Below are 12,909 nucleotides of genomic sequence, written 5' to 3' on the forward strand. Positions count from 1 at the left end.
TGGAGGGAGGCAGCTTCCTACACCCTTCTGCAGAGGAGCACAGGTCAACAATCAGGAGTGGGGACTCAGGCTCACTCCTTTCCTTATCCTTGGGGATGGAGCCCACCTTTAGTACCCCTTGTACTGGCCTGGCTCAGCTGAGGCCAAACCTGGAACCTCCCTGTGTTGTGTGGGTCAGCACCACATCCAGGAAGAGCTTTCAGATATCCAAGAGATTGTAATATAAACCTGAGCTATCTGACCTCACCTCAGAACCTGTAAGGAGAAGGGATTGAGAGAGAGAGGGGGAGAAATGTTTGTGTTTCATAGATTGCTTTCTGTTATGTATAATTGTTATTTTGGGTATTTATTCTATCAGTTAAACAAGGATACGTTTCTGTGATGGTAATGTTAAAGTAGATGAATTGTGCGAAGTGTAACACAGATGAGATCAGCTAAAGAAGCACTGACCCAGATTCTGAGCCAAGTTATAGGGGCTTTCAGGTTGGGGGACAGTGTACACTGTGCAACTTGCACCCCCCCACCACTCCATGTACCATTGCCCGATCTCTTTCCCCCTCCTCACACTGCTCTCGCCCTCCTTATACTGCACCCTTTCCCACATCTCGCACTGTTCTCTCTTCCCTTCCTTGTACTGTGCTCTCTCCCCTTCCTGGCACACCACTCTTTCTCCCTCTCCTCACACCGTGCTCTCCCCCTCGCAATACTCCTTCTCCTCCCCTTGCACCTTTCTCTCTCTCCATCCCAACACCTTCCCCCCGCCTCACATCGCACCCACCGCGACCGCCACCCCCCCACCTCTGCACCGGGGCAATTAGCTGTTCTCCTCTGTGTCGCACTTGGGCACGAGGCCCACAGGAATTATTTACAAAGTGCAATTTTTGCACATTGAGCCAGAGAAAAACAAAAGATTTTTGCAAAAGTAAACTCAGTCATGACTGAGGTTTTCGTCTGGCACATCCTGATCCTATTACTGAGAGCCCTGCACAACTGGAACCTCCTTCTGCATGAAAGCCTGGTATCTAAAGGCTGGATGGAGCATGATAACTGAGACTGCCAATCTGAAACACAGATAGTCCCAAGGTAACATGAGAGGATAGATAAGTCCCCGGGGCCAGACGGGATATACCCAAGGTTATTACGGGAAGTGAGGGAAGAGATTGCCGCGCCTTTGGCGATGATCTTTGCGTCCTCACTGTCCACTGGAGTAGTACCAGATGATTGGAGGGTGGCAAATGTTATTCCCTTGTTCAAGAAAGGGAATAGGGATAACCCTGGGAATTACAGACCAGTCAGTCTTACGTCGGTGGTGGGCAAATTATTGGAGAGGATTCTGAGAGACAGGATTTATGATTATTTGGAAAAGCATAGTTTGATTAGAGATAGTCAGCATGGCTTTGTGAGGGGCAGGTCATGCCTCACAAGCCTTATTGAATTCTTTGAGGATGTGACAAAACACATTGATGAAGTACGAGCAGTGGATGTGGTGTATATGGATTTTAGCAAGGCATTTGATAAGGTTCCCCATGGTAGGCTCATTCAGAAAGTAAGGAGGCATGGGATACAGGGAAATTTGGCTGGCCCACAGAAGACAGAGGGTGGTAGTAGATGGAAAGTATTCAGCCTGGAGCTCGGTGACCAGTGGTGTTCCGCAGGGATCTGTTCTGGGACCTCTGCTCTTTGTGATTTTTATAAATGACTTGGATGAGGAAGTGGAAGGCTGGGTTAGTAAGTTTGCCGATGACACAAAGGTTGCTGGAGTTGTGGATAGTGTGGAGGGCTGCTGCAGGTTGCAACGGGACATTGACAGGATGCAGGGCTGGGCTGAGATGTGGCAGATGGAGTTCAACCTGGAAAAGTGTGAAGTGATTCATTTTGGAAGGTCAAATTTGAATGCAGCATACAGGCTTAAAGACAGGATTCTTGGCAGTGTGGAGGAACAGAAGGATCTGGGGGTCCACGTCCATAGATCCCTCAAAGTTGCCACCCAAGTTGATAGGGTTGTTAAGAAGGCGTATGGGGTGTTGGCTTTCATTAACAGGGGGATTGAGTTTAAGAGCCGCGAGGTTATGCTGCAGCTCTATAAAGCCCTGGTTAGACCACACTTGGAATATTGTGTTCAGTTCTGGTCGCCTCATGAGAGGAAGGATGTGGAAGCTTTAGAGAGGGTGCAGAGGAGATTTACCAGGATGTTGCCTGGATGGAGGGCATGTCTTATGAAGAAAGGTTGAGGGAGCTAGGGCTTTTCTCATTGGAGTGAAGAAGGATGAGAGGTGACTTGATAGAGGGGTACAAGATGATGAGAGGCATAGATAGAGTGGATAGCCGGATACTTTTTCCCAGGGTGGAAAGGGCTATCACCAGGGGGCATAATTTTAAGGTGATTGGAGGAAGGTTTCGGGGAGATGTCAGAGGTAGGTTCTTTACACAGAGAGTGGTGGGTGCGTGGAATGCACTGCCAGCAGTGGTAGTAGAAGCAGATACATTAGGGACATTTAAGCGACTCTTGGATAGGTACATGGATGATAGTAGAATGAAGGGTATGTAGGTAGTTTGATCTTAGAGTAGGTTAAAAGGTCGGCACAACATCGTGGGCCAAAGGGCCTGTACTGTGCTGTACTGTTCTATGTTCTATGTCCTATAACAACTGTGATGCAGAGAGAGCTGTCAGCATCAAAGCCTGAGCCTGAGGGAACTCTTCCTGCTGTATTAACAAAGATGTAAACACATAGGACCAGCAATCAGTTGGTGGCATGAGCAGTACAACTGCTCAAGAATTCACAGAATCATAGAATCTTATAGCACAGAAGGAGGCCATTCAGCCTATCATGCCTGTGGCGACTTTTTGAAAGAGCTATCCAATCTGTCCCACTGCCCTTGCTCTTTCCCCATAGCCCTGCAACATTTCCTTTTCAAATATTTATCCAATTCTGTGTTGAAAATTACAATTTAATCTGTAAAAGATAGTAGTAAAAAAAATTAAAGGCTCTTTATTTGAATGCACAAAGCATTCATATCAAGATAAATGAACTAGCAGTACAAATAGAGATAAATGTTTTCGATCTAATCACCATTACAGAGACATGGTTACAAGGTGACCAATGTTGGAAATATTCCAGGGTACACAATTGTTATTTCGAAAAGACAGGAAAAATGGAAAAGTCGGGAGAGTAGCCCTAATAGTAAAGGATGACATAGGGACAGCAGTGAGAAAGGATTTTGTCTCAGAAGATCAATAAGTAGAATCATTATGGGTGGAGATTAGGAATAACAAGGATCAGAAAATGCTGGTGGGAGTAGTTTATAGACCCCCTAACAGGAGTTACACCTTCGTACAGAGTATTAAGCAGGAAATAATTGGAGCTTGTAACAAAGACAATGTAATAATCATGGGGAACTTTAAACTTCACATAGACTGGATAAATCAAAATAGCAAAGTTAGTCTGGAAGATGAACTTGTAGAATGCTTTTGCAACAATTTCCTGGAACAATACGTTGTGAACCAACTATTGATAAAACTATTTGAGATCTAGTATTGTATAACAAGGCAGGTTTAGTGAGTAATCTCAGGGTAAAAGATCCTCTCGGAAATAGAGATCACAATACAATTGAATTTCATATTAAGTTTGAGAGCGACATACTCCAGTCTAAAACAAGAACCTGAAATGCAACACAAAAGCAAAATACTGGAGATGCTGGGAATCTGAAATAAAAACTGAAAATGCTGGACATACTCAGCAGGTCAGGCAGCATCAGTGAAGAGAGAAACGGGGTTTAAAGTTTCAAGTCTGTAACCTTTCATCAGAACTGGGATAAGTTAGAAATGTAACAGGTTTTGAGGAAGTGAAAGGGGAACGGTGGGAAAAGGAACAAAAGAGATTGTTTGTGACAGGTTGGAGGACAGGAGAGATTAAATGACAAAAGTTTTCATGATGTACAATCAATGGGAGTAGTAATGGGACAAGTAAAGAAATGGAAGATGTCTAGAGGAGGTATGAATGGCAGGATCCTGAATAGCTGCCATCTTAAACTTAAACAAAGCCAATCACATAGGCTTGAGGGACAGCTGGCTAAGGTTGATTAGGTGAACAGACTAAAAGGTATGGTGGTAAATAGCAATGGGGAACATTTAAAGAAATGATTCAAAATGTTCAACAAAAACATTCCATTAAAAAACAAAAACTCAGCGAAAAAGATCCATCCGTGGCTCACTAAAGAATTTAAGGATAGTATTAGATTAAAAGACAGGCTTATAATGTTGTGAAGAATAGTAGTGAGCCTGAGAATTGGGAGAGTTTGAGAAACCAGCGTAGGGAAAAGGTAGAACATGAGAGTAAATGAGCCAGGAATACAAAAACGGATTGTAAGAGTTTTTACAAGTGTATAAAAAGGAGAGTAGCTAAAGTAAACATTGGTCCCTGAGAGGCTGAGACAGGAGAAATTATCATGGGGAATTTGGAAATAGCAGAGATGCTGAAGTAATATTTTGTGTCTGTCTTCACAGAAAAAACACAAATTACATATCAGAAATATAGGGTAACCAAGGAGCTAATAATAGTGAAGAACTTTAAGTTATTAAGATCAGGAGAGAGATGTTGGAGAAATTAAAGGTACTAAATAAAAGCTGACAAATCTACAGGACCCAATGACCTACAACATAGTGTTCTAGAAGAGGTAGCTGCAGAGATAGTGGATGCACTGGTTATGATTTTCCAAAATTTCTTGGATTCTAGAACAGTCCCAGTGGATTGGAAGAATGCAAATGTAACAACACGAGACAAGACAGGAGGCAGAGAGGAAAAAGGAAACTACTGGTCAGTTAGCCTAACATCAATCACCAGAGAATGCTGGAATTTATTATTAAGGAAGTCTTGATAATGCACTTGGAAAGTCATAGGATGATCAGAGTCATGAAAGGGAAAGATTTTATGAAAGGGAAATCATGTTTGACAAAATTATTAGAGTTTTTTGAAGATGTAACCAGTAGGGTAGATAGAGGGGAGCAAGATCAGGTCTCATTGAGTTGGGGGTAATGTATCAGCAAAGATGGAGGATTAGATCATGGACAGGAATAACGACTTCGATGGAAAGATCGAGAGTAATGTATTTGCCGATGATACAAAGCTAGCAGGGAATGTAAGCTGTGAGGAGGAAACAAACAGGCTGCAAAGAGATACAGACAAGCAAAGTGAGGGGCAGCAAGGTGGCAGATGGAGTATATGTGGGGAAGTGTGAGCTTATTCATTTAAGTAGTAAGAACAGAAAAACAGAATGTTATTACAAGCTGTGAAACTTGTAAATGTTGATGTTCAGAGGGACTTGGGTGTCCTCATACAAGGAACACAGAAAGTTAGCATGCAGTGCAGCAAATAACTAGAAAGGCAAATGGCATGTTGGCCTTTATTGCAAGGGGATTGGAGTACAAGAATAAGAAAGTCTAACTACAAATGTACGGTGCTTTAGTGAAACCATACCTGGAGTACTGTGCAAAGTTTTGGTTTCCATATCTAAGGAAGGATATACTTGCATTGGAGGCGGTACAGTGAAGGTTCACTAGATTGGTCCCTGGGATGAGAAGGTTGTCCTATGATGTGAGACAGAGTAAATTGGGTCTATACTCTCTGGAGCTTTGAAGAATGAGAGGTGATCTCACTGAAACATACAAGATTCTGAAGGGGCTTGACAAGCTAGATCCTGAGAGGCTGTTTCCCCTGGCTTGGCGGCACAGTCTTAGGATATCTCAGAATCATGGCTCAATCATTTAGGACTGAGATGAGGAAAAAGTTCTCACTTAGAGGGTTGTGAATCTTTGGAATTGTCTTTCCCAGATGGTTGTGAATGCTTCATCATCGAGTATATTTAAGGCTGAGATAGATTTTTGGTCTCTCAGGGATTCAAGGGATAAAGTGGAATTGAGGCAGAAGATCAACATGATCTTACTGACTGGCAGAGCAGGCTCAAGGGGCCATATGGACTACTCCTGCTTCTATTTCTTATGTTCTTAGCAGGCACATGGAAACACCACTGCCTCCAAGTTCCCATCCAAGTCAATCACTATCCTGTCTTGGACCATTCCTGGGTCATTGCTGGGAACTCCCTATGTAACAGCACTGTGGGAGCACCTTCATCATACAGACTGCAGAAGTTCAAGGAGAAACATAGAAAATCAGAGTAGGGGTAGGCCATTCTGCCCTTCGAGCCTGCTCCGCCATTCATTATGATCATGGCTGATCATCCAACTCAGTAACCTGTTTCCACTTTCCCCCCCCCCACCCCCCCACCATATCCTTTGATCTCTTTCACCCCAAGAGCTATATCTAACTCTTTCTTGAAAACATACAATGTTTTGGCCTCAACTGCTTTCTGTGGTAGCGAATTCCACAGGCTCACCACTGTCTGGGTGAAGTAATTTCTCCTCATCTCAGTCCTAAAAGGTTTATCCCATATCTTAAGACTATGACCCCTGGTTCTGGATTCCCCCACCATCGGAACATCCTTCCTGCATCTACCCTGTCAAGTCCTGTTAGAATTTTATGGGTTTCTATGAGATCCCCCTTCATTCTTGTGAACTCCAGCGAATAGAATCCTAACCGACTCAATCTCTCGTCCTACGTCAGTCCCGCCATCCCAGGAATCAGTTTGGTAAACCTTCACTGCACTCCCTCTGTAGCAAGAATATCTTTCCTCAGATAAGAAGACCAAAACTGCACACAATATTCCAGGTGTGGCCTCACTAAGGCCCTGTATAATTGCAGCAAGACATCCCTGCTTCTGTACTCGAATCCTCTCACTATGAAGGCCAACATACCATTTGCCTTTTTTACCGCCTGTTGCACCTGCATGCTTACCTTCAGCGACTTGTGTACGAGAACACCCAGGTCTCGTTGCATATTCTCCTCTCTCAGTTTATAGCCGTTCAGATAATAATCTGCCTTCCTGTTTTTGCTACCAAAGTGGATAACCTCACATTTATCCATATTATACTGCATCTGCCATGCAGTTGCCCACTCACTCAACTTGTCCAAATCACTCTGAAGCCTCACTGCATCCTCCTCACAACTCACCCTCCCACCCAGTTTTGTGTCATCTGGAAATTTGGAGATATTACATTAAGTTCTCTCATCTAAATCATTAATGTAGATTGTGAACAGCTGGGTTCCTAGCACCGATCCCTGCCATTCAGAAAAAGACCCGATTATTCCTACTCTTTGTTTCCTGCCAACCAATTTTCTATCCATCGCAATACACTACCCCCAATCCCATGCACTTTAATTTTACACGCTAATCTCTTATGTGGGACTTTGTCGAAAGTCTTCTGAAAGTCCAAATAAACCACATCCACTGGCTGTCCCTCATCAACTCTACTAGTTACATCCTCAAAGAATTCTAGTAGATTTGTCAAGCAAATCCATTCGTAAATCCATGCTGACTCTGCCCGATTCTACCACTGTTCTCCAACTTCTCTGCTATAAAATCTTTGATAATGGACTCCAGAATATTCCCCACAACTGACGTCATGCTGACTGGTCTATAATTCCCTGCTTTCTCTCGACTTCCCTTTTTAAATAGTGGGGTTACATTAGCTACCCTCCAATCTGTAGGAACTGTTCCAGAGTCTATAGAATCTTGGAAGATGACCACCAATGCATCCACTATTTCTAGGGCCACTTCCTTAAGTAATCTGGGATGCATACCATCAGGCCCTGGGGATTTATCAGCCTTCAATCCCATCAATTTCCCCAACACCATTTCTCTACTAATACTGATTTCCTTCAGTTCCTCCCTCTCACTAAACCCAGTGTTCTCCAACATTTCTGGTATGATATTTGTGTCCTTCTTTGTGAAGACAGAACCAACGTATGCATTTAGTTGGTCAGCCATTTCTTTGTTCCCCAATATAGGTTCCCCTGTTTCTGACTGTAAGGGACCTACATTTGTCTTCACCAATCTTTTTCTCTTCACATACCAATAGAAACTTTTACAGTCAGTTTTTTTATGTTCCCTGCAAGCTTACTCTCGTACTCTATTTTCCCCTTCCTAATCAATCTTTTGGTCCTCCTTTATTTATTTTTTTATTTAGAGATACAGCACTGAAACAGGCCCTTCGGCCCACCGAGTCTGTGCCGACCAACAACCACCCATTTATACTAACCCTACAGTAATCCCATATTCCCTATCATTTCCTTACACTCGGGGCAATTTACAACAGCTAATTTACCTATCACATGCAAGTCTTTGGATGTGGGAGGAAACTGGAGCACCCGGCGAAAACCCACGCAGACACAGGGAGAACTTGCAAACTTTGCTGAATTCTAAACTGCTCCCAATCCTCAGGTCTGTTGTTTTTTCTGGCAAATTTGTATGCCTCTTCTTTGGATTTAATGCTGTCTCTAATTTCTCTTGTATGCCATGGTTTGGCTACCTTTCCCGTTTTACTCTAGCGCCAGACAGGAATAAACAATTGCCTCAGTTCATCCATGCACACTTTGAATGTTTGCCTTTGCCTATCCACCGTCATCCCTTTAAGTAATGTTTCCCAATCTGTAATAGCCAACTTGCACCTCATACCTTCGTAGTTTCCTTTGTTAAGATTCAGGACCCGAGTCTCAGAATCAACTACGTCACTCTCCATCTTGATGAAGAATTCTATCATATTATGGTCCCTTGTCCCCAAGGGGTCTCGCACAACTAGGCTGTCAATTATTCCTCTCTCATTACACAATACCCAGCCTAGGATGGCCTGTTCTCTAGTTGGTTCCTCAACGTATTGGTCCAGAAAACCATCCCGTATACACTCCATGAATTCCTCCTCTCCGGTATTGTGGCTAATTTGATTTGCCCAATCTATATGCAGATTAAACTCACCCATAATTACAGATGTTCCTTTATCGCATGCATCTCTAACTTCCTGTTTAATGCCATTCCGGACATCACCACTACAGTTTGGGGGTTTATATTTAACCTCCACTAACGTTTTTTGCCCCTTAGTGTTTCTCAGCTCTACCCATACAGATTCCACATCGTCAGAACTAATATCCTTCCTCACTATTACATTAATTTCCTCTTTAACCAGCAATGCAACTCCACTGCCTTTTACTTTTTGTCTGTCCTTCCTAAATACTGAATACCCCTGGATGTTCATTTCCCATCCCTGGACACCCTGCAGCCATGTCTCCATAATCCTGACTATATCAGACCCGTTTACATCTATTTGCGCGATTAATTCATCCACTTTATTGCGAATGCTCCTCGCATTAAGGCACAAAGCCTGAAGTCTTTTTAACATTACTTGTCCCCTTCACACTATTTTTCACTGTGGCCCTGTTTGATTCTGGCCCTTGATTTCTCCGCCTATCGCTTTTCTTATTCCCCTTACTGTCTTTTGTTCTTGTCTTTGATTCCCCCTCCTCGGACTCCTTGCAAAGGTTCCCATCCCCCTGCCATTTTAGTTTAAACCCTCCCCAACCACTCGAGCAAATACTCCCCCGAGGACATCAGTCCCGGTCCTGCTCAGGTGTAACCCGTCCAGTTTGTACTGGTCCCAACTCCCCCTGAACCGGTCCCAATGCCCCAGGAATCTAAAACCCTCTCCCTCACGCCATCTCTTCAGCCACATATTCATCCGATATTTCCTGCTATTTCTACTCTGACGAGCACGTGGCACTGGTAGTTATCCTGAGATCACGACCTTTGAGGTCCTACTTTTCAACTTACTTCCTAACTCCCTATATTCTGCTTTTAGGACCTCATCCTTTTTTTACCTGCATATTTTGTACCAATGTGTACCACAACCACTGGCTGTTCACCCTCCCCCTCAGAATGTCCTGTAACCGCTCTGAGACATGCTTGACCCGAGCACGAGGGAGGCAACATACCATCCTGGTGTCTAGTTTGCAGCCAAAGAAATGTCTATCTATTCCCCTTACAATTGAATCCCCTATAACTATTGCATTCCCACACTTTTTACTCCTCCCGTGCAGCAGAGCCAACCGTGGTGCAACAAATTGGGCTTTTTTAAAATTATTCATTCAGGGATGTGGGCGTCGCAGGCTAGGCCAGCATTTATTGCCCATCCCTAATTGCCCTTGAGAAGGTAGTGGTGAGCTGCCTTCTTGAACCGCTGCAGTCCATTTGGGGTAGATATACCCACAGTGCTATTAGGAAGGGAGTTCCAGGATTTTGACCCAGTGCTGTTGCAGCGTTCCCCTGAGAGGCCATTCCACCCAACAGTATCCAAAGCAGTATATCTGTTTTGCAGGAAAATAGCCACAGGAGATTCCTGCACTGCTTGCCTAGTCCTCTTGCTCTGCCTGGTGGTCACCCATTCTCTTCTTGCCTGTGGAGTCTGAGCTGTGGTGTGACCACCTCTCTATACCTGCTATCCACGATACTCTCAGCCTCGTGGATGCTCCACAGTGTCCCCAGCCGCCGCTCCAGCTCTGAAACCTGGGCTTCCAGGAACTGTAGTTGGAGTCACTTCCTGCACACATGCTGGTCCTGGGCACTGGAATTGTCCCCAGCTTCCCACACAGAGCACGAGGAGCACACCACGGCTTTAAGCTCTCCTGCCATGACTCACCCCTTTAAATTAAACCTTTTGGAAGATGTTTAATGTCACATAATATCAATTACTCAAGGGCCCTTCTTCCCTGGTCCTTGTTATTCCAGAACTCCCTAAAAAACATGACTTACTAAATGTGAAAATAAAATATAGACCTTTCTTACCTTAGTTACTAAGCCAGCTATTTAGAGCTATTCCCTAACAGCAATTACTCTGCAACCAATCACCTTCCAGCTTTCCTGTGATGTCACTGTTGACTTTTTATTCAAAACTCTGTGCGCCTGGACTGCTCTCACACAGGTCCAACTGCTCTCCACTCCCTGTGCCGGTCCCACTCAGTATCACTCCTGAGAAGGCCCACCACCACCTCCTCAAGACCGTCCAGGGATGGGCAATAAATGCTGGCCTATCGAGCATCTGCCCACATCCCGAGAAAGTATTCTTTTAAGTTCCTTTAACTCTCCCTTTTCCTGTAACCACTTCTCGCCAACACTGATCACAAGCCCCAAGTGAGCACAGAAAGTTCTCTCTCTCTTGCCCAGAGCCTGTAGATGTAATGTACAGAAAGTGCAGTCTGACAACACATGGAGAAGATGACTAGAGTGAATCGCACCATTCAGGGATTCCCAAAGGTGAGCTTCAGAGAGTGGCTGTATCCACCAGGACTCATCGGGAGTTGGCAGGGAACATAGAACCTGCCTGATTCGCATCCTTGTAAACTAATTTTTGCTGTGAATCAGGCGTGCTGACCTCTGCAACATGTGTTCCCATCACATGCTCCCATTGCAGGAAGGCTGTTCACCGGCATCGCTAAATTTGCCCCAGAATGCATGAAAAGGTGCATTATTCAAATTCTTAGAATGCAACATAAAAAGGTAGCGTCCCAGCAATGGAAATCCGATGAATGAGGAGAGGAGGAGCTGCCTCGAAGAAGCTGAGCTTAATATGACTAGACCATTGTTCAATAGTGTTTCTCATCTTTTCATAGATAGATAATGTGGGTTCCGGAATCTGTGCAAATTATTAAAAGTTGTCGGATGTGGAAATAAAGATTGAAACAGAATTTCTGGCAGTCGAGCACTGGGTGATGGGGAGAATGGGAGAACACCAGGGCTGTCTTGTCTGGGAAGTGCACAATGTGGGAGTGTTACTCTGTATCTATCCTGTTTTTTTTCAGTCCAATATTGAGCAGTTTATTTACAGTTAACGTTATACATCATGAGATCAGGTCTCCACATCATAAGACATCATTCCCTACAAGACTGTGGAAGGGAAGGGGTGCCTTGCACACAATCACAGTACGAAACAGCTTTGATCCTTGCAGTCAGTTCAATCACTCTCCCCCAGGGTGAGCTTGTCAAACAGGTACTCTGCCATGCCATTCCCAGGGGCTCCTCATTCAGGTTGATGGTGTGATCTCCAAGCTTCTTGATCATCTTCACTTGCTCGTCCAAGTAGTGGCAGTCAAGGAAGTCACAAAGATGAGGGTCAGTGTTTCCAGTGGAGAGATTGTGCAGATCCAGAAGACTCTGGTTCACATTCTTCTCCATCTGCAGATCTCTGCATTGCCTCCAGACCATTGCTCCACTCATCCTTCTCTGGCTTCCTGATGTCCTCCAAGATGATTCGGCCTCCACGCTTATTCTGGAATTTCATCTGTTTCTCAGCGTGCTCCCATAGCTCATGTGACTGCTCCTTGAAGAACTCAGCAAAGTGACACAGGGCAACATCATCCTGGTCAAAGTAATAGGACACGGACAGGTAAACATAGGCGGAATAAAGCTCTAGGTTGATCTGTTTGTTAACAGTGTCCTCACAGTCCTTGTGGTAGTTCTGACACACTTGGGAAGCCATCTTCGCTACTTCTATATACTATTACTACTCAGTACCACCTAGAAAGTACCTACCCTGGGAGTGTTTGATGGGACAACGTAGAGGGAGCTTAACTTGGCACAATATATATTCCCCAAGTAAACAAATATGATAGAATATTGTACAATAGCGATAAGTTTGTAATAATGCATCACCCTTACTCACTAATCTTCCTGTAATATATGTGTTCAAAGCTTGCTTCCAATAAAATATGATCTACATCGCTTCCTTGTGTTTATCTGGACTTTAGACACATGAAGAGTCATTTTTCAAGCTATATAACAAGGCTTGCGTATTATTCCATTCATTACAACACTGAAGACCTCGAGGCGGTCAACATCCCCAGCATATACACCCTACTAAGCCAGCGGCGCCTGAAATGGCTCGGCCATGTGAGCCGCATGGAAGATGGCAGGATAACCGAGGACACATTGCACAGCGAGCTCGCCACTGGTATCAGACCCACCCGCAGTCCT

At 44.3% G+C, this 12,909-nt stretch overlaps 1 pseudogene; it reads right to left on the reverse strand.

The window, feature by feature from the left end:
- Nucleotides 1-11,890: 11,890 nt before the first annotated feature.
- On the reverse strand, nucleotides 11,891-12,415 carry LOC137357332 (ferritin heavy chain, oocyte isoform-like; annotated as a pseudogene).
- Between the last annotated feature and the right edge of the window lie 494 nt (nucleotides 12,416-12,909).

This window comes from Heterodontus francisci, chromosome 48 (assembly GCF_036365525.1).
Source record: "Heterodontus francisci isolate sHetFra1 chromosome 48, sHetFra1.hap1, whole genome shotgun sequence".
Taxonomy (NCBI): Eukaryota; Metazoa; Chordata; class Chondrichthyes; order Heterodontiformes; family Heterodontidae; genus Heterodontus; species Heterodontus francisci.